The sequence below is a fragment of the Copadichromis virginalis genome, linkage group LG6 (assembly GCF_057382275.1).
Source record: "Copadichromis virginalis isolate Kocher_CV1m ecotype Utaka linkage group LG6, C_Virginalis_male_GT1.1, whole genome shotgun sequence".
Taxonomy (NCBI): domain Eukaryota; kingdom Metazoa; phylum Chordata; class Actinopteri; order Cichliformes; family Cichlidae; genus Copadichromis; species Copadichromis virginalis.
Window position 1 is genome coordinate 35,096,380 of NC_140623.1, and position 22,764 is coordinate 35,119,143.

Sequence of the window (22,764 nt, forward strand, 5' to 3'; positions counted from 1 at the left end):
AGCTGAGAGCCTTCAATCTGTCAATCAAAACAAAGGTGATTTTTTTTTTTATCAGTTAATTGTGGTGAGCACGGTGGACTTTGCTGTGGTTTGCTGGGAAATCATCATCAGGTGGTGACACCAACAGAACAAACTGATTAGTAAGGCCGGCTCTATTACTGGCTGCAAATTGGAACTTGTGGAGCTGGTGTAGCGAGGAGGTCACTGTTATCCATCATGGATAATCCTGACCACCCTCTGCACCACTTAAACTCTGTAATACACTATATTTGTCTGGCAGAGAGGCATGTCCCATATATTATTATCATTATTATAGATCCCCTTCCTGTGTTTTTGTCAGTGCCCCTGTCTCTAAATAATGTATCAAAGCAAGTCTGACTACATCTTCCCCTACCCTTCTCTGATAAATCAACCCAACACTCGTCTCCATCTGCTCCACCATGCCTATTTAAACTCATCCACCGTCACTACCTCTCCTAATCGCATCCTCACTATTATATCGGTCTCCCTCTCATTCAAACTTGTGTATTCTGACTTTCATTCCTCTTCTCTCCACCTTTGCAGACTCTCTTCCGCCTGCTCCCTACTCCAACTATAGATCGCAGTGTTGTCTGCAAACATCATAATCTACAAAGTTTTTTTCCTGACGTCATCTATAAATCTCTTCATCACCATTGCAAACAAGAAGGGGCCCAGAGCCGATCTTTGATGTAATGCTACTCCGCCTTTCACTCGAACCCATCTGTCACTCCTACTGCACACCTCACCACTCTCTTGCTGTCCTCATACATGTCCTGCTCCACACTCACGTACTTCTCAGCCGCTCCTGACTTCCTTATGCAGTACCACAGTTCCTCTCTTGGCACGCTGTGATAGAGCAGGGCGATATGGCCAAAAATATTTATCACGATATATATTTGAAAATTTGCGATAACGATATAACCGACGATATAATTGATGCGAGACAAAATACAACTCCACAACATTACTAGCGCAAAAAGACAACCTTCCATTTATTTTCACTTAAACAAGAAGCTGGTTTTTATGTACATTAAAGCTTTATAAAAATGTAACAGTGCAAATGCAAATTCCTTGCTGAAAGTTTAACCAAAAGGCATTTCCAGTAGAAATGGGCTGACATATCCTGAGCATAACCATGTATAATATCCACTGAAGTTAAAAAGAGGTGCTTTGCAACATTAAACTGCAGTGTGCAGTACGCATTTTTCGGACCATAAGGTGCACGGGATTATAAGGCACATTAAGCGAAACAAAGCAGTCAGATAAATCAAACTTTATTAAACTCATTCTTCTTGCTTCCTCCACTTCTGTACCATTGATTCATTAATGTTGAATTCTCTGGCAGCTGCTCTATTCCCATGTTGTTGCAGTATATTAATGACTAACCTCGTATTGTGGATGGATTATCTCAGTTGTTCTCCTGACTGAAGTTTGGTCCGTTTACAGCATCCTGCCATGCGATTGCATTTGTCTCTAACCATGAAGAACCTTCACGTTAACTTTTATAAGTGGAAAAGTGTTAGTGTTCGTCCTCCAGCTTCACTGTTTATGTTATGCTAACATAGCTGTGTCGCTAGCGATCACGTAGCACATCATTATATACCAGCTAGCCCAACTTCAGTAACCCTACAAACGTCACTGCTGTTTAGTTTCCTGTCTTCATTTATGTTGGAAGTGATAGCAGAGCTGTACGTTTGATTTTTTTCAGAAATCTCTCAGTCAGAACATGCAATATCATGCTTAGGTAACTAGCGAAACTAGCGAGCTAACTTCCGCTAGCTTCCTGCTAACTTCTAACTCCGTTAAATGTAATAACTTTTGTTTTCATGGATGCCTGGAAGTTAAACTTTATAGTTACACCTGGTAAAGCAGCAATGCTGATCGTTTTATTAAAGATGAAAGAATTTAGACAGTTTTTAACTCTAAGTGATGCTGCAGTGTTGTTTGACCTGAAGTATACGGAGTTTAGGACCCAGATTACTCCCAGATTTAAGAGCATCTTAGTCCGACAAATACGACAATAACAACGGCCGCTTGCATGTTCTGCAAAAAAATGTGCTTTGTTGTGTATCTGACGGACAAACACCAAACCAGTTCCACATCACGGAAGTTGCACCATTTTTACAAACCAATTCTGGTTCATCTGTTTCACTCAACAATCGGCCATGTGCGTATGAAAACAAAGGCACTGCGCATGCGCGTTTTACTCCCATTCTATCGCGATATTTCATTTTCCTATCTTTGCCTAACATTATACCGGTATTACCGTGAACGGTATAATATGGCCCAGCCCTACGCTGTGATATGCTTTCTCTAGATCCACAAAGACACAGTGCTCCTCCTGGCCTCCTCTAATAGCAAACATCACATTTGTTGGCTGAAGAAAAACATTTGATTAAAAACCAAACAAACTGACATTTTCTATTAGCATTGCTTATACTTGCTCGTTGTTTGAGTTTGATTTTTCATAACTGTTTAGGCTCCAGGGTAACACAATTGTGAAAAAGAAATGAAGATGATGTAATGGTTAGTACATTTTGTAATGCAAATTTAAAGACTTTGTAAGTTCATTTTCATAAACTCATTAAATGGATGAAAACCAGCTGTAGCCAAAATCTCACTTATTGTAATTCCCAAGCAGTGAAGTGAAGTTGGTTAGTTACTTGTGACATCCACGAATGCAGAAATGTAGAATTTCTGTCAATTCAGAATAAAAGTTGGTGTGAGACTGTGCAGTAAATGTAATTAATACTGATCGTTCCAAAAAGCTGATGTATTAGCAATTTGTGCTCAAAAGTTCAGTTCAATTCAATTTTATATACAGCGCCAAATCACAATAACAGTCACCTAAAGGTGTTTAGCGTTGTTTTTTGTGTCTGTTGTTTGAATTTGTTGTCATTCACCAGTCAACTCTGTGCACATTTGTGTGAAAAATCCGAGCTGGCCATGCTATGACCCGCCAACAATGCCAGGGTACAGAAATTCAGTGATTTTTCTTTTTTTTTTTTTTTTTAATCTTTGACATTAATCTACTGCTAGTAAACAAGTCTAAACCCTGTTTGCAAGCTGTAAAAAATTGTTGACGTTGCTCAAGTCTGTTTCTGCTTTATTGCCCAATTTAATTTATTAGACAAGTAATCAAAAACTAAATGCATTTCAATTACAGTAACTACAATAAGCTACATTGATGATGAAGAATAAAAACATTTATTCTTCATCATCAATGAAGAATAAATTCATTACAGGTTAACTAGTAATCTGTAACTTATTACAAAAAAAACAAACTTTTCCCAACAATGAATGGATGCACTGTTGACCTTTGCTGATTTTGATATTGACTGGGTTAAACTCTTGAGTTTGTTGCGTTACAAGACTAGTTTTTGAATTGCCCCACATTCTTCAGATTCTGGTACAACGTGGAGTAGGCTTTTAAGACCCGATTAGTACAACAGTTAAGGAGTGTCAATCTAGCCGCAGTGCATTACCAAAGCCTGTCTGATCTGGCATTATGACTTTTCTTTACATTTATTTTCTTCCTGGAAAATAAATGTAAAGTAGGTTTCCTGGAAGTTTTGCAGATTTTTCGTTGACTGTAATGTATTCTGATGTCAAAATTAAGATTTTGGGTGTGATCCAGTCTCTATTCACGTAGGCTGTGGTATTAAGCAGTACTGCTGGCCTACAACTCCTGCAAACAAACAACTATGTCAGCTTCAGCTTGCTATATTTGGAAGTAGCACCAAAATGCATTAGCCTCCAAATTTGACCTGTGCACAGCCATCCAAAGATATAGTAGAAATGAGACTGCACTACTATCCAAAAGGGGTTAAAACACACAAAAAGGTCTCTGTTGCTTTATAGTTGACATTTTATCAAGGGTTACTTTGAAGAGTAACAAGTGTGGAGATCTGACATGGAAGACTTTTGATATAAACCTCTGTAATCTCACGTCCTTGCTTCTGTATGGCAGATTTATTTGTTTGTGACAATGGGCTTTTTATGAACATCCACAAATATGGTTTTTATCACTGTAGTCACTTGAGAAAAAGTCCCATATTGTACCAAGGAAGTGAGTGGGATAAACCTGAGGCACTTATTGTAGAAAGTATAGTGGTATTACTGTACTACTGTAAGGTCTCTTTCGGTCAGAACACATTGCACAGAAATCCAAACACTGTCATGTATTGTCTCTGGTGTTGGTGCAAACATCTATCTTGAGCACATTTTAAAAACCGCAGTTCTTTTTTCTCGACACTGCAGTGCATCTCACTTCACATCATTTCTACCTAGTAACTTGAGTGCAGACTCATTAGTGACTCATATAACTTCTGGTAGTCTCTGACGATGGCTGCTCCTGAAGGAATGGCTTTTGTAATTTTGTGTTGTTCGTGTAGTTAAGGAGCCGAATCTGCTTCCAGCGCATGTTGCCTAGGATCTGTAGCCATGAAAAAATTTGTTATTATGCAATCCAGAATGCAGCCACCCCCACGTTGCTTTTAATAAGCTGCTTCCCAAAACAGAGCTCATACTGCACCTGCCCGTTATTTCGTTAACAGATTATTTAGACTTTGTAATTGACGTGGCCATGCAGGTATTACTGTAACAGGAGACTGAGGCTGAGAGGTGTATGATGTAACAGAACAGCCTCATGTTTTCATTTATTCTGTTGGCCTGGATTTAACTGTAAGTTACCCGAATGGAAGATGAGATATTTGCACTTACATCCATTTGTACTTAAATTTATTAATTTTGATAGGCCCTTTAATCCTCTTTAAACAAATGTGAAATGATCATCTCCATAGTGCAGATACTCTGATTTACAGCCTCTGTTTTGGGATTGTATAATCTAAGACTTTAGTGGGAGTAGAGAAATGAACTGTTGGCGTTAATCAATATTTTATCTGAATATTGGCATTTGCCAATATTTTTTTTGCTACTAAATGTTCAAAGACTGATGATGATGATGATGATACACCAGAAAGACTTTGTGTTTCTGTCGTCCAAATGGCAGAATATAAAACACATGCATGCAGACACACAGACACAAAAAGGCACCAAATTTAACCAATTTATTGTTATAAGACTAAAGTTTTGCTGTTATTAAATTCCAAGATTTTTAGAAGAAATTCTATTCTAAAGCAAGAAACCACTTAACCAAGACCCTTATCTTGTTGGAAAGACACTTAAAAGATGCTCTTTTTTTGCATTTGATGGCAAAAAGAGCAAAAATCGTCCTTAAGCTGATACTTGAAATGCCACCATTACATATTTAATATAAAGAAAAATCCTTTATGTAGTCGTACGCAAAGTGTCATTCATTTTGTCTCTGCTGAGAGGAACTGTTTGCTCTGACTGTGGTTATGTCTTTAAGATATTATCAGGGTAATTTGGGTGTTGTGCATGATGTCATTGTTATGAAATGACGGGAAATTGCTGCTATTAGTGTCGCCGTATGATGATTAGTAGGAGGAGAAGAGTGATGATGATTACTGTATTGCGGTAATCATTATGTCTTATTAGCAGGGGTTGAAATGTACAAATTTGTAACGCCGCCTCTACGTCAGTCTGTCCCACTGGAAGCTCTAGCAGGCTCTAGAGATGGCGTGCCATAATGAAACATGGAGATAGTGAGACTCCTCTTAATGAAAGCCATTAGCACTGATTAACTGGCATCCTACTGATTCTCTCATGTGGAGAAAAGTGGCGACTAGCTGCTACTACATCCTGGGTATAAATGTACAATGGGCTGATGCACTTAATGTATTAAAGACAAAAGAAGTTGAGGCTATAGAATAGCGCCTGGGACTAATATACAATTATGCTTTATATAATTAGGTTTTTCCAGTGATGCATTAATGTGCAAGCAGCTTTTTAGTGTCATAGTTATTTGATTTACAATGTATTTTTTAATATACTTCTTATGGAAATGAATGAACAAATTATTGCTTCACATTGCTTGTTTTAAGCCTTATAGTCCAGATGACTTCTGGACTATAAGGCTGTATGGACTATAAGGAAAAATCTTAAGAGCTGTTTTTACTGGGTTTGTTGTTTAAATGTGCTCTCATCTACCTAACAAATCAGTCCCATAGCATGGAAATGTTGTGGTTTTTTGTTTGCTTGTTTGCTCTCCTCTGGCATTAATGTATTGCCCAGTCTAAACATTTATTAGAGAAGTAGTGATCAAATATGAATCAACAAAGGAATCAAAACATCATGAAGGCTGCTAAAGGTGTCAGATAATTGCAATTCACTATATTTAGTTTTTAAAAAAAGATGTTATGTACTTAAGTTTTGTTATTTTGTGTTTTTATTTAATCTTTAATCACCAGGAAATTCCTTGAGATTAAAATCTTCTCTTCCAGGGAGACTTGGCCAAGAAAACATTGAGTAAAAGTACTTAGTTACATTCCAGCACTGCATTTTTTCTGTACAGAAGACTGTATCTTTTTCTGGTTTGTGTCTAACTTTGACTTGAGTAAAAAGAAAAATAAGGCCCATTCAGGCTGTGCCTCAGAGAGGGACAGAAGACTCTGCAGCTTGGTCAGCCTAGTAACCAGGCTCTGTGCAGCACACTAAAGGAAGCAGAGCCACTTGCTTGTGTAGCAAAGTCCCATCCCCCTCCTCCTACATTCCCTCTCTCCCTCTTCTCTCCATATTGTCCTCTTACCCATTTCCCTCAGTGTTATAAATTACAAACGACACAAACCTCCAGGCCTAATGCCCTGCTATGGATGCCTTCCAAGCTGCACTTTTTGGAGAGCCAAGAGGCTGGCTTCATTGATAACACCGGGCACACTGTCCGTCTCTCCATTTACTGGCAAGAGGAAAAGCCCAAGACGGGCCCTTCACAGGCCCGAAAGACACCAGCGCTTTTTACAATCAGCTGATGGAGCCTACTTTCCTGAGACTTAAGCAGTGGTAGTGTTTTTATTTCAGCTGGCAATGTGAAACACATCGATAATGATTAAAACGACAAAAAAGCACCGAGCATCAGGACCTCACACTTACTCTTATGGTTTAATTCTGATTTAATTATTAATTAAACTTTATAGATTTGTAAAAGTCTGTAGGAAAGTAATCAAAGTCATTTTGAGGGACATTTGGAAAATTCTCACACTGCTGTTTCAGTTTCTCAGAAATCAGCACCAGCCACTCATTAGCATTTATTAGCAAAAGCTAATGGGCCATGAGTGCATGTGACCATTTCGTGCCCTCACATTACCAAAGTTATATTAAAGAATAAACCCACTATGAAATGGAACCAAAAAACAACATTTTAATAACATTTACCCCGCATGACAAATATGATTGTTTTCCTTTTTTTCTTCTTCTCATAATTACCAATAACCTTAAACGTAGCAGCTCATGTTAGCTGAACTGAATGTAGGTTTCCAGTAGAGTCCAACTAATGTTTCAGCCAATACTAATCTATTAAAGATTTTTTGGTATTTGCATGTTACCTAGCATGTAAAAATATATATTTTATAAACAGTTTCTGGTGTAGTTTTTCCAGCAGAGTGACTCAGAGTTCATTGTTTGAAATGCTCATAGCGCTGTCTGCTGACAGAAACAATGATAGAGACAAGGCAAATGATACAATTGTATAACTTAGCATTTTACCTTGTTCAGCTGACATTTATCTACTTATGTCAACTAGTTACAGCTTACCATATGCTATATCTATATATATATCTATATCTATATATATCTATATCTATATATATATATATATATATCTATATACCTATATATATATATATATATATATATATATATCTATATACCTATATATATATATATATATATATATATATATATATATATATATATATATATATATATATATATATATATACATACACATACCTATATAATTGATTGCACCAATTTTCCCTGTTTGTGTAATCACACCTTAAAGGTCAATTTTGAGTCACAAAAGCTCTGATCGAGCATATGGTAAGCTGTAACTACTTGACATAAATGCTTTTATGGAAATCATAAAATAATTTTTCTGCAGGAAAAGTCCAAAATGTCTTTCGGGATACCAACAACAAGCACTCTGTGGCATTAACCATGATTCAGTAATCACGTGCAAAATTAAGTGCCCGTTGTGCTGTTGAAGCTATCAAGGTTAACAACCTTTTTGATCTGTTTTGCTGTCAGTATCTGAATTTTTTTACTGCCTTCGGATCAGTATTGAAATTGGAATGAGCCCCAAATATTGAGCCCCTGGTTTGCACCTACTTTCCGCTGCAGTCACAATAATAGGTTTGGTTTCTGCTTTCTATTTACACATTTTACCAGTTTTTCCACGTTTCAGTTGTTTTGCTCACTTGTTATCTTGTTGAAGAACGTGTCTTCAAGTTCAAGTGGCTTCACCTCTTTCATGCTTATACATTTGGATGTATCAAATCATAGAAGAACTCTGACTCAGGTTTTCACAATTATTTTGTACAAGCATGAAAACAGACAGAGTAAAACTTTTTTCCTCAAAGTGGCACAAATAACACAAAGGCATTTAAGTTGTCAAGACTGTTTTCAGTTCTGCATTCAAATGAAGAAACCAAGCAGGAAGAAATCAAATATCTGCCTATCTGACTTTGTTGTAAAGACGCAGATGCATTTTTAGGTCATTCAGGACTCTTGGTATGCGTGCGGTGGACCTTTTCCCTCTCTGGCGTCTCCCAACTAACAGCAAGAGAGGGAACTGCTAGTAGAGCCCCACTATGGGTTGCAGGCCCCAGCCACTGCTCCAGCTGACCCTTCGGGCCCAGATTCAGCCTCTAAGCTTTAACCCCATCCACAGCTGACTGTCCAGCTTGAATTATTATTCCTGTCCTGTGTGCTTCCACTGCAGATGGCTGTTTAATCAAAGCTTGAAGTTCTAATTTCTTGCTTTAGGGACACAGCCGAGTTTGTTGACTTTAGTAAAGTCATCGGAAAACCAAGTTTAGTGCAAAGTGTGACGTTATGACTTGTAATCATTAATGACAATTGACCTTAAGATGAGTGAAAGAGTTATTTATGACCATTGAAGTGTTACAGGGTCAAGGCCATAATCATTTAAAAAGAGTTATTTTAGATCATTTCTGGGAAATGCATTATTTTCATTGCCCTGGGTTTTCTTGAATAGTACCTTGGATTCTTGTTTGATTTCTTTTTGGTCCTAGTGTTGTTTTACTGTGAAGGTTAGTTTTCTGTTGTGTGTCCTTCTAGTTACTTCTTTATTTTCTTATTTGTTATTGTCTGCTCTATAGCAATTGTCTTCACTTGTTCCTGATTGTTTTCACCTGCGTTTTGATAATCAACCCCTTTGTATTCTTTCACAGAAAAAACAGAACTTTCTTCTGTGATATCATCTGATGTCATGCTTGACGGATATAAGCTATTGAGGTTTTTCATCCTTATTTCTTTCACTTGTGCTTCTCATTATTTAATATTTAGCATTTTATCACTCACTCAGATTCCAGTCAGATAGGCCGAGAGAACAGTCAATGATTTTTTTGGGGCACCAGTGGTTACGATGGAAAATGTTACTATTTGACCATTTGGCAACTGGTTCTTGTTGGTTGCTAGTTGTCATTAGGTAACATTTGCTTGAGAAAACCTCTTTGTGATTGCTTTGGTCACTAGCGAATTGTCACCTTTGCCTGTAGTTTACATAGTCTTGTCTACAAACTTTCATTGGCTGCCAGCCAAGCAGTTGTAAAACTTGAAAAGGTGAAACACAAACTGTAATAAAAAAATCTTTACCTCCAGAGTAAATGTTGTAACTCAGTGTTGCAGAATGATGTTTCGAAAGGTGCAGCTTTTACTTTGAAAGCAGACAGTCTCTGGTTCCAGTTTGTGTTGGTCTTATCACAGTTTTACTATCATTCTTAAGAAATAGTTGACTAGTGTTTGCAAGCAAGTTTGTGTCTTCTGCTAGCAACCTGAACAATCGCCCAGAGGATTTTAGTGCAGCAGTGTATGCCTCCAACAACCAGTCCAGTAAAAGATTTTTCCCCTGGTAACTGGTGGTTAGTGGTCTAACCATGTTCTAGACGAGGGGTCTCAAACTCCAGTCCTCGACGGTCGGTGTCCTGCAACTTTTCCATATCTCCCTGCTGCAACACACCTGAATAAAATTAGGAGGTCATTAGCAAGACTCTAGAATTTGACTGCATGCTGAAGTGACAACCCCTAACCCTACTCAAGTAAATTTAAGTAAATGTAAGTGTTTGGAAAAATGTACTTCTAAAAGTACTTTTATTGGACCATGTTCATTTACTCATAAGCTGCTGTAACATGAATCAAATGGTTGAATTGCCATCTCAGCATGCAGTCAAGTTCTATAGTCTTGCTAATGACCTACTAATTTTAATCAGGTGTGTTGCAGCAGGGACACATGGAAAAATCTGCAGGACACCAGCCCTCGAGGACTGGAGTTTGAGACCCCTGTTCTAGACCTATGTGAACGGGCCTTCAGGAATTGATTTCACTGGTGGTGGTTACGACTACAACCCAGAAACCATCCGCGATCTGAGAGTACACATTTTTCCCTCACAATCCTTAGTTTGTCAGATTGTTGGTAAATGGTCTATAGACCTGTGTGGCTGGGGCCTTATTCAGTTGACCCTATAGGATTAAATGTCTAGCATCATATAGTTAGAGGTCATGTGGCTGCAAAACCTGAACATATAGTCCATTCTTGGACTTTGTTGTTATGCTTTGCTGATGAGCACTGCCATGTTTTGAGCTTGTGGCCTTTTTTTCTTTTGTACCATTAACACAATATGACTGGGAGGTACGGTGCAGTGGTACACCACCACTGTTGGCACTGTAGCCTCACAGAAAGGGAGGTCTTCAGTCTGAATCTGCCAGCTGTCAGGAGCTTTTCTGTATGGAGATTGCATGCTCTCTCCGGGTACTCCAGCTTCCTCCCATATTTCAAAAACAAGCTTGTTAGGTTAGTTGGTGATTCTAAGTTGTCTGTAGGAGAGAATATAAGGGTGAATGCTTGCCTCTCTGTGGCAATCTGTCTAGGCTGCCTCTCCAACATGACAGTTATGACAGGCTCCAGCCCTCCTCCGACCCCAGCTTGGAAAAGCAGTTAAGAAGATAAATGGATATTCTTGGCCCAAACATTTAAATGAAAGCACTTCAAATGTGGAAAAACTATGGAGAAATGATAAAAGCTATTTATGTGTTCGGTGTCATGGTGTATGGTAGCCTACCATACACCATGAAATAAGTCATTTTTAAACTATATAATATTTAAACAGGAGTGAAAAACTCAGATGTTAAAATCACTTGACTGGAGTTCATGTTTACATATTTATTTATGCAGCAAAGTTTGAGAATCATCACTGATGATTCTGTGGAGGTAAGAAACACAGGGACCCGGGACGTTTTTGCAGGTTCTGTGTTTTCCTTCACATTCTTAAAGCTTATTGCAGAAAGAACAGGAGCTTTTTTATTCAGTACTTAGCTCATTGTAGCTTTAAGGATTTTGCCCTGTGGCTAATTGTTTTTATTGAGGCATTAATTATGAGTTTTAAAGCTCTGAGTACTCCATGCCAAGAAATGTGTGTTTTTATGCGTTTGACTAACTTGCTCTTTCTGTGTTAAAAATGAAGAGTGCATCTAATGATTCGACTGCTGGTGTGGCAATGGAATAAATTGATTCATTATTTTGATATTAATTTTTAAAGTTTAGCAATTTCTAACAGACATTTGATAAGTAGTCTAATAAAGTCACTGTGATTGCTCTAAACATGCTAGAGATTTATTGCATTATTGCATTGTCACACTTCATTACTGTATATACAAAGTATAAAAATTGTAGAAGAAATAGATTAAAAATTGAATGTTGTTCAAAAACAAAATACTACAGCAAATGATCTTTATCACACAGCCACCATTTGATTATTTAATTCTCTAATATGTTGATACTTACTGATCAGGTCTTGGTATTAGCATGCTATTAAGCACTTTCTATGTAAAGACAATTTTTCGTTCAGAAATGACCACAAAAATAATACAAAACAGTTTTTCTTTCATTTTTGCTTTTTTAAGATACCCTCAGTCCTCGTCATCCTTGTGCGATGTGCTAACCATTCAGCAGTTGCAACACTCACATAACAGAGCAGCACCTGACCGCAGACTCATTCATTTATCCGCACTGGTTTCCCATTGATGCCTCTCCTTATGACTGAGGCCCAGAGGAATCTCCACCCAGGGGACCTTTCAACAACAAACGCAGCCAGCTATGACAGCAAGCTGCTTCTCTGAATGAACAACAATGTCATTCCAGCAGTGTGTGTGTGGCTGTCCTGTATTTGTGTATGTGTGTGTGTAGTCAAACACCACTGGCTAGTAGCAGCAGAATGATCTTGTGACCAAGGCCACTTAGTGACGCTTTGGAGCTGGAAGTGGACTTAACTTTTGTCCATTGATTGATTTGTCCATGCTATTGCTTCGTTAGAAGACCTACCAGTGCATCAGTGACTGAACACAAATGCTGAAATAGTTGTTTTTACCTAGAAATAAGTCTGTTTTAAGGTGCATTTCCACTTTGGTTGATGTGCTGTCTCAATTCAGTAGCTTAGTAAACAATGTCACTGAGTGTATCAAGATTATTAGTTGTGAACAAGACAATATCTCTAAATTCCAGGCTGAAATATCTCAGATCTTGTGAAAGGCAATTTAAATAACCGACATTTAAAATAGGAAGGCGTCTATTTCAGTCTTTGCACTCGTTTGATCATATATTTGGTGTCCGCAACAGAATAACTGTTTTGTTTTGCTGTTAAAATAATGCTAAACAGTAAAAATAGTAATTATAGTAGTCATTTTCAGTTTTGTGTGTCTGAGTTTGTGTTCACATGCAGTTGTATATTTGTCCATGCAAATGAATATTAGCTCTGTTTCTCAACTGTTTAGTTGATTGACTGGTAAATTGCAGGGTAAGTGAGTCAGTCAGTGAGTCAATTGTTCAGGCCAGTGTTCATCTCTGTCCAAGTGACCCTGATTGTTTATATTTGTGACAGCTATGGACCCAAGTGTGCATACTGAAGATTATGATTGTTTGGGAAATGATTGTTGTTTTTAAAATCTGAGCTGTTTCTCCTCATGTCCCCCACAGTTTCTTACAACATCACCCATTTGGAAGTTGATCAGTGATCAAAGTCAAAGCAGTTTGTTTTGTTAGTGAGAAAGCAAAGCATGCCTCATCCGGTGATAAATTTCCCAAATATCACATGTGCTGATGAGTATCTATAAAGGTTATTGTTATTAATTAAAAGAAACATGGGGTTAGTTGTAAGTTAAAAGGGTTGGTATAGTGAGCAAGGTCTTGTTTAGTAAAGAGGAAATCACAAAAATGGTTAGCATGGAGCTTCGGAGCAGAGTTGTCCTTCTCACCCCTGAAGAAGAAAGCAGAATGTGGATACTTATTTATTTATTTATTTTTATATATATATATATATATATATATATATATATATATATATATATATATATATATATATATATATATATATATATATATATATATATATATATATATATATATATATATATATATATATATATTTTTTTTTTTTTTTTTTTTATTTATTTATTTATTTATTTATTTATTAAATTTTCACGGCACATTCCGCACCACATCTCTGTGCGTTCATCATTTGTTTGAAGCCAGCTCACCTCCTGCAACTACTTTTCCGAGAATACGTGCTTCTTTTGTGGTTCGGACTCCTGACATTTCTTTGGAGGTGGAGGAACACCAAAGTAATTGCTTAAAGGAGCTTCTTGGACATCTTTAAGAGTTCTAAACAAATGTCTGTCCTCCTCCTGAAAATCTTATGTACGCAAACACGCGTTGCAACTTCTTATCTTGTGCGCGTTTTTTATTTTGACAGCGAATGCGCACCTGCGGACCACTTATGTGCAGCCCCGGTTATATAGCTCATCATATTGCAACCACAGAAATTATTTTGTCCATGAAACCATAAAGCTGCACTTTCTTTTTGCCTTATAGTCTGATTTGTCATAACCTTTCCGTTTTGTGGTAAGCCTTTCTTTGGCTGTCACTTCTTCACCCTGACCTGTCTTATTTGGCTCAGCAGAACTGAAATATATATCCTGCTGCTTTTACACACGCACTCACATAACGCTCAGCGATTCTCTGCGCGATCAACCTCTCACATGTTTAAGCTTGCTGCGGGAGATTTCACTTGTCATGTTTGCATAGTAAGCTAACGATTAATAAGACGATGTCAGAGGAATTGGTGCACAAATTATCATCACTCACCAATCAGTGCTGTCGCTCTCTATACACAGTTCGCGCGATTGCAAAGTGAAAGCAAAAAACAAGCGCAAATTCAAACGCGATTTCAATATGTCACATATTGACAGTGGCTCACCGATGCCAATGACATAATTACCCAGCTACATTTCTGAAAGAATGCAAAAGCATTGACATATATTTTTCCTTCGTACGATAGCCCGACGGGCAGGGCAGAGATAGATTTTGGTAGCCCGACTGGAAAAATCGCTAGCCCCAGGACGTCGGGCTAGCGATTTTGCGAGCCCTGCATCTGATCGAGGAATCACTCATCTTTGGAAAAGAGAGTTTATTACAGAGAAATGGCTCTTTCCAAAATAAAAGCTATACTATACGCTTCTTCTGGGCTATATTCTCAGCAGCATATTAAACATATCAGGTCCCCATAAGGAGAATCATGTGCTAACGGCTGTCTAAATGACTCGGGTAAAGTTAGTAGCATGCTTGTTGTTTTTGTCTGGCTCCACTTGTCTTTGCACTAGGATGATGTCGGTGTAAATGTGCAGTCATATTCGTTGTGTTCCCACTAGTGCTGTCAGCGTTAATCTCGTTGAAATGACGTTAACGCCACAACACAGCAAATCTCCGTTAACGAGCTACCGCGGCTCGCCCCGTGCATGGGGCTGGACGGCCAGCACGTTAACGAGCTAACTGCGCTAACACACTAGCTCCCACCCATTTAATTGAGCATTGCGTGGCACATCCAACATACTGTTTTACTTTAGTCCATGACGCGCTTACCTTCAGGGTCATACGTCACATGAAAACCAAAATAGTTCCAAACGGCAGATCTGAATGAGGGTGGGGGAGTAGGGTTGCCAACCGTCCCTTAAAATACGGAATCGTCCCGTATTTAGAAACAAAAGCACACGTCCCGTATTGAGCTAATAAGGGACGCACTTTGTCCCGTAATACAGTGAGAATCAAAAGTAGTCTATAAATGTTAATGGAATTAACGCTTTGTTGGAAAGCATAATTCCCAGCCCCTCTCCTGCTTTGTGACCAATGAGCTGACAGCACACTTATGACAATTCGAGTATGACAATTCAGATTACCGCTCATCTCATTGGTCGATGAAAGGTCGCTTACGGAGAAAATACCGGAAGACAACAGATGACCACAACAACAAGCATGGCCAACAGGGAAACAAACGCCGACACTGCGGTGCAAGTCTCGGACGACAGTACACCTAAAGCTGGGCAGACACTGTGCGATTTTTCAGTCACGTTATTCAGCTCCTGCTCAAACTGCACGATTGACTCGCAGGGATTAGAAGTTTGCAGGTCACGATGCAGGGTCTCACACTATACGGCCCGATGCTCTGATGCGACCTGAGTGCTCACACTGTGCCTCCATAACATGAAGGTTATAACAGAAAATCTGTCGCTCTCTCTCTCTGTCTTTCACTCACACAGACACACCACCATCAACTTTGCTAAATTGCTAATGAAAAACATGATCAGGCAGCTGTGAATGAGCAGCAGTGTAGATCCAACTATTTTCACGGTTGTTGTGGTCGTGATAATTTTGTGATGCCACATCGAAAAGGCTCGGATGAGCTTTCCAAAGTTCTACAAGTTGTGCCTCCATCACTTGTGTCCAGATCACACGCTGCACTGCCGTGCTGCGCCGTCTTTTTCACCGACGTTTACGTGTTTGCGCGTGAGCAGTGTGAGCGGCTCACGAGCGATTGATGATCGGGAGCTGCTCGAGGTGTTAATCGCTTCTCGTTACCCCACGTATACTACACGATGCACGATGAAGGCCAAAATCGGGCCGATCACCAAATCGGTCGCACGACTCAAAAATCGGCTTAAAATGGGCCAAAAATCGCACAGTGTAAGCCCAGCATTAGAGCAGCAATGTTTGTTCGCTCAGAGAAAGAAAAATAGGCTGCAAAAGTACTGGGAGGAATGGGAAAAGGGAAACACCTGGCTGGGAAAATACACCATAACACCTTTAAAGCGCACTGCACTGTGTGCCGGCGCACTTTTTCCATAGGCATGCTTCTAGTGGTGGGCACATGAAGAACATGAGGGGCGTGAAAGCTCGGGGAACCCTTAACCAATTTCTTGTCCACCAGGCCACGGCAGAAGCAGATATGGTATGCAAACACTGGTTTGTTGTTTAAACCCTCTGGTTAAGGTTAATATGGGCATGTGCAGTGAATATCAGCGCTATGTGGCCAGAAGTGTGATAATATAACTTATTTTGTGTAATAAACAACTGCAAGGATAGATGATTACAACAAATAGATGACTAATACATAAAAGTAATACATAGATGAATAATGATGATGAGTTATGATGCGTAATCATGGGAACAAGTGGGTTTACAAACCTGATTAGCTTTAGAAAAGCTGAAATAATACCTCAACTGAAGCCAGTTGTACTAAATGCACTAAATGTGCACAGTTACAAGAATGATTTTGTTCTATTGTTTTCTATTAATTTATATAATTTTAAGTTAAGCAGGACAGAGTTCTTTTAAAGAAAGATTTACTTATATTCTCAAAAGTTAAGCATGACAGGCTTCTGTTTAAGAAAGAGACCTGTTTTACTGTGTTAATGTTGTCATTTTGAGCTAAAAATAAACGGCTAAATGATCATTTGTTTCACATATGGTCATATCACAAAGAATATGCATCTGCTTAAATCAAATTCAAGTCAAATGGTTAAAAAATAATTTCACACACAAAAAAAAGAGCTACCACACTGGGAAGGGTGAAGACAACTGGGTTGCCCGGCCCTGGCCACGAGGTGTCCCTTATTTATTTTTCAGGGAGTTGGCAACCCTATGGGGGAGGTTCAATTTGCCATGTTGCAAGGAGAGCTTAACTTCTGTCTCGCTAGCTTGTCCTGCGCTCAGTGAATCTGCGTTCGACTACTCCACCTAGGCTGCACTGTCGAGCGCAGATCCACTGAGCGCTCAACACAGACAGCATCGTCAGAAGGAAAGTTGATAAAATAAATTAAAATTTTTGTATTGTTCGATACATATGATGTTGCTCCTGGGATCACCTAGCTTGGGAGTCACTGCACTTAGTGCTCCGATTACCACTGGACCCACCGTCACCTTCACCCTCCACATCTTCTCCAGCTTTTCTCTGAGCCCTTGGTACTTCTCAAGCTTCTCATGTTCCTTCCTCCTGATGTTGCTGTCATTCGGAACTGCTACATCAATCACTACAGCTGTCTTCTTCTGTTTGTCAGCCAACACTATGTCCAGTTGGTTAGCCACCACCATTTTGTCCATCTGTATCTGGAAGTCCCACAGGATCTTAGCTCTGCAATCTCCACCACCCTGGGGGGTGTCTCCCATTTAGATTTTCAATCCCCTCAATTCTGACTACCCTCTTTTCATTATCATCTGACTACACTTCTCCAGTCCGAATGATGTTCCCATGTCATTGCTGTATATCGTGGTGGTGTGGATCAGTGAATCGATGTCTCGTTCACTCTTGGCATACAGCTTGATGTCATCCATGTAGACGAGGTGGCTGATGATTGCTCCATTCCGTAGTCGGTATCAGTAGCCAGTCTTGTTAGTGATCTCACTGAGGGGGTTCAGGACTATGCAGAAGAGCAGTGGGAACAGTACAGCTTGCTATACTTCTTAGGCACCTTCTTCATCGCGCCTTTCTGCAGCTCCGATAGTTGGCTAACCTCCCTCTGTGCTACCTTGAGCTTGGCCTCTAGTCTCCTTCTCCATGGAGGGTATTACACCTTGTGGCTGTTCAACTTGTAAACAAAAACATATTATCTATATGTTTCTATCATATAGCATTTATCAGAGCACTACGTAACTACATTTAGTACAAGCACATAACACGTAACAGCATTACTACCCTGTCTAATGAACGTAGCCTGAGACACAGCCAGATCATGATATTGTTATGTCAGTTGATACCATCTACTCAAAGATATTTAGTTAATTAAAGGAACAGTCGAAATGAATTAAGCACTCTTGGTTGACCTAATCTCTGTATCATTTTTGTAAATACCCTTCAGCAAACTGCATGCACATTATAAAGTTTGTTCAGGATCAATAAAGGTGCAAATGCCCCTTGTGTGATTTATTAAAGTGAAGTTGACGGAGCCTAGAGCAGCAGCTGCTCTGCCCTTTTAAGTAACCAATTAAGGAGCATTTGTTTCCTTATTTATATTAATCTTATAAATGCCTCAGCAGGCATTTCATGTATCTGTTTTATCTATAAATTCCATTTCTGTCTCCAGATAATACAGGCCACAAGGTGACACTATTTTATTCAGTGTGTATTCAGTCTGAATGTTTGTGTAAATAAAGAAGCTGTAAATAGCTGACATGTTACCAGGGTAAAGTTTTTATCCATGTCAATGGAAAAATGGGTGAGAATAGCCTGAAACTCTGCTCCTTTTTTTCACAGGAGGTAGATTTAGAAGAAAGACCATCCAACGAGTTCCCATCACCCTAACGTTGCACTATATTTGTCAGGGCTCAAATATTTGGAAAAACAGGGGGAGAGCGAGACAGGGAGGGGGGCAGTGATGAGTGTCCACAACAGATACTGACCCCTCATACTCCCACCCCAAGTCTCTGAGCCTTACGTGCCTATTTATAGGGGCATATTGCGCTATGGAAAAATATGACAAAGCTACATTCCATAAATAAGATGGGAATGGTGGAAAAGAGCACATGGCTTAGTCTCTGAAGGCCTAAATGGAGGTTCTCAGGCTTGGCTTTGGGGTATGGATGGATAGATGGATGGTTTATTGGTTTGGCTTGGTACAGTTATCAAGAGTTGGAGCGCTTTTAATTTGGATTTTTGACAAACTACATGTGAAAATGGGCCCATTAAGAATATTACTTCCTGAATTATTGCAACCCCAATTTAGATTTTTCAAAGGTTCTTTTATTATGGTGACTGGCATTTTGGTGACTGGTTGACTGACTTTGGGGACCCAATGACTTTCCCTTTAGTGCCTCCATTTTTTCTGTCTTTAATTACATCACATCACATTGTTCTGGCTGAAGCTTTGGTCTGATATCACTTAGAATACTTAGATTAAAAAACCTAATGCACAAAATACTCTTGTTCAAAAATCAGTTTGGTTAGTTGACAAATACAAGCACTACAACTTTTTTATGACAGGTTATAATCAGTTGAAGGTTATAAATTCTGTTTACATGTGAATAAAAAGTTGCAGTGTTACCATGAAAGGAACCATATACCCTACCTTTAACTAACTAGAGTCACTTTCTGCTTCTCTCAGTACACACACAAATACACACACACATATGTGTTTGCACAGTAGTGCCATCCCAGTTATTTTGTCTCACTGTCCCACAGATGAGTGCATACTTTCCAGTTTCCCACAAAGACAAAATAACACACAAACAAGAGGAAAAAAAATGCAGCTTCTGTGTTCCATAAATATATTATGAGACAATGACAGCCTGTTTATTTATAGCTGCTTCGCTGCCGTAGAAGCAGTGTATTTTTGTTTTTTTTTTAAAAAAAGAGGGAGTAGAGGTAGAGAGTAGAAGCTAACACTCTGGACCTTCTGGAGCCTGGAACTTGGCAGCGGGCCTCAGGGAGAGCGTGTCCTTGTTAAGGCCAGTCGTCTAGGGTCCTATAACCCACCACTGCTGCCTGACATCTGGGGCTATCTAGCTGGGATGAGGCTGAATGCATGCTGGGTAGTCCAGCGCACAGGCACACTGCAAACAGCAGGGTCAAGGGTCAATTCACTTTCAGTTTCATCTATTAAGGAAGCCTGTTGAGAACTACAACACAATTATTACAGTTATTCAGTGCTATGTTTGAACATTTCTGAGAAATGTCAGTAGCCCTGTAAATTACAGTTTCGGTTTATTTGTAATTGGGTGAAGTGAAGTAAAAAGTACACAGCGGATTATTTTGTTTTCCTTAACAACAAAGCAGTAGAGGTGCACTACCAGGAAGTGCTTAATCCTCTTGAGTAGACAGTTTAGCTGTTGTTTAATACACTGGCAGCATAAGGAGAAGGATGTACATCAAAAGGTCTGCTCCACAGGGCCGTACTGAGGTCACGCACCCACCCTCAAATCCCATGGAAATTTTCCAGTGTCTAATTGACTCAGCTCTTAAATACAGTTTGTTTAAAAAAAGAAAAAAAAGAGTTTTCCAGAGTTTAGAAGAGCATTAATTCATTCCGTATTTCCTAATTGTGCTCGGCCAAGAATATTTTAATAAAAAAGTGTAGCTCTGTCAGGAACTTTAGACCAGCTACACAAGCTAAACGTTAACATCAATGATGATGCTAAGTCATGTAGTTATAACTAATACCACAGTTGTCATTTTTTCTATGTGCCACCAGCACATTTATCACAAGCAAAGAGTAATGCTGAGGCTAATCGGTCACAGATTTTGATAGGCACTCTTGTCACTTATCCATGGCAAACTCTCTGGTAGTTGTTGAAAATTTACTCAGACTATGGGGGGGAAAGTCAGTAGATCATCAAAGTGATCATAAATTCAAACTGAACTTTTAAACCAATCCATCAAGTACTGGAAGATCATCCACTAGTGATGGAAACTCATAACAGCCGTTTCATGAGCTGAAGATATTCAGAAAAAGGTGAAATAAAGTGGACCCATGGTTTTAGAGCTGCAACATATTCTGTCAATGCATATCCTTTATTTATAATTGGCCTAATGACACATAAAACATCCAGTATAGTAACAAGAGAAAATTATTGGGTGTATCATTTTCTTATGCCCTCTGTTATCCATCCATCCAATCGCTTCCGCTTATCCTTTTCAGGGTCATGGGGGGCGCTGGAGCCTATCCCAGCTGTCATAGGGCGAGAGGCGGGGTACATCCTGGACAGGTCGCCAGTCTGTGCCCTCTGTTATATAGAACAAAATGTTGAGTCTCCTTATATATCAGTCCATGGGACAGACTAGAAACTTTGCATAAACATGCTTCTCGCTGTCATCTCGGCTTCCCACTGAGTTTCATCCTTATGTCGTTTTTAAGTAATGACGCTTACTGCCTCTGCTGAAACCCTTACAACAGAGTCATCAAGTCCTTTGGTGCTTTTGGGATACCAATGGCTGAAATTACAGATGTGCAAAGATGTTAAGGTAACCTCTGTAGAAAGAGTCGACGATGTGACTCTTTATGAGGTCTGGTAGTAGTAATTTGTAATTTGCCCCTCTTTGGTTATGTATGTGTGGATGAACATAATTTTATTTTGCAATTTAGGAAATATTTTGACATAAAAAGTCCTCCTACTCACTTTGACAAATGTTAGAGCATGTCCTGTGCATGTCATGTTCATCCTCAGGTTAAGCCAGTTCTTCCCATAAACACGATAAAAGGTTAACAAGGTAACATAAACAGTATATTAAATCGCAATCTGCATCCCCATACAACATAAGTAATGATAATGATTAAGGTTAATAAATAACATTTCACAGTATTCACCCAGTTACTACGTTACTCGTGCAGCTGAAATACATGCGAGTTTAAAAAAAAAGAAGCAAGTCGGAAAAGCCTGAATAGCAGCATTTCTTTCTCCAAATCCAGTATTTGTTTTATAAACATGAATGGTCTATTTGCAGTTACCCATGCCATATGCAGTAATGGCATGGGTAATTGCAAATGTAAAACCTATAAGCAGAAGGTGGTTTCAAACTTTGCTCTGATAACAAGCTGGATGTTTCTTCTCTTGGAAAAACAGAAATCTTTTTGACTTTTCAGATATGTAAAAACAATGTTTTTAATTTTCAGTTTTAAATGCAGAAGCAAACTGTTTTTTTTTACTGACAATGGTTAGTTAATTTCATTTTAAACTCTATGGTGTAAAGACAGAACATGTTTTATTACAGTACAAACCTAAACTTCATAACTTGTGTTCATTAACATGAGTGAAGTGGATGTCATTAGCGAGAAAAAAGCGAGCATTGATCAATTTCACTCTGCAGTGCTGTGCTGTGCTAGCCACTCCATTTCTCTTTCCCTCCCTGGGCAGTTTAGAGTAAGTGCATGCTCAAGGACTACAGAGGTATGATTGCTTTAACCCATGAGGTGCCATTTGTGTTTGTCTCAGTAAAAAAAGCACTATGCTGAAGATATCATTTGTATGTTTTTTGACACTTGGGTGCTAAGATTTTCTAAGGCCTTCTACTTTCAGGCTCTTTGTGTTAGTGGATTTATGTCCTTACATTATTAATACCTCTCTTAAGGGATCTTACGCTGCCAGCATGTTAGGTGTAACCTGAGTATCTTTCTTGAAAGCATCAATTCTCCATCTAGCACTCACAACATTCTCACTTTCAGGTTCTAGCTACTGAACATTGTTGTGCTGTCATAGTGTTGCGAGGAAGCAGTGAGATGCTGTGCAGTATAACTCTGTTGGTCTTTAGCTCAGACATCTTTTCAGTCTGT

At 39.0% G+C, this 22,764-nt stretch overlaps 1 protein-coding gene across 1 annotated transcript in view; it reads left to right on the forward strand.

The window, feature by feature from the left end:
* cnnm2b (cyclin and CBS domain divalent metal cation transport mediator 2b) overlaps window positions 1-22,764 on the forward strand; it is a 50,580-nt gene that overhangs the window by 8,337 nt on the left and 19,479 nt on the right. The window lies entirely within an intron of this gene.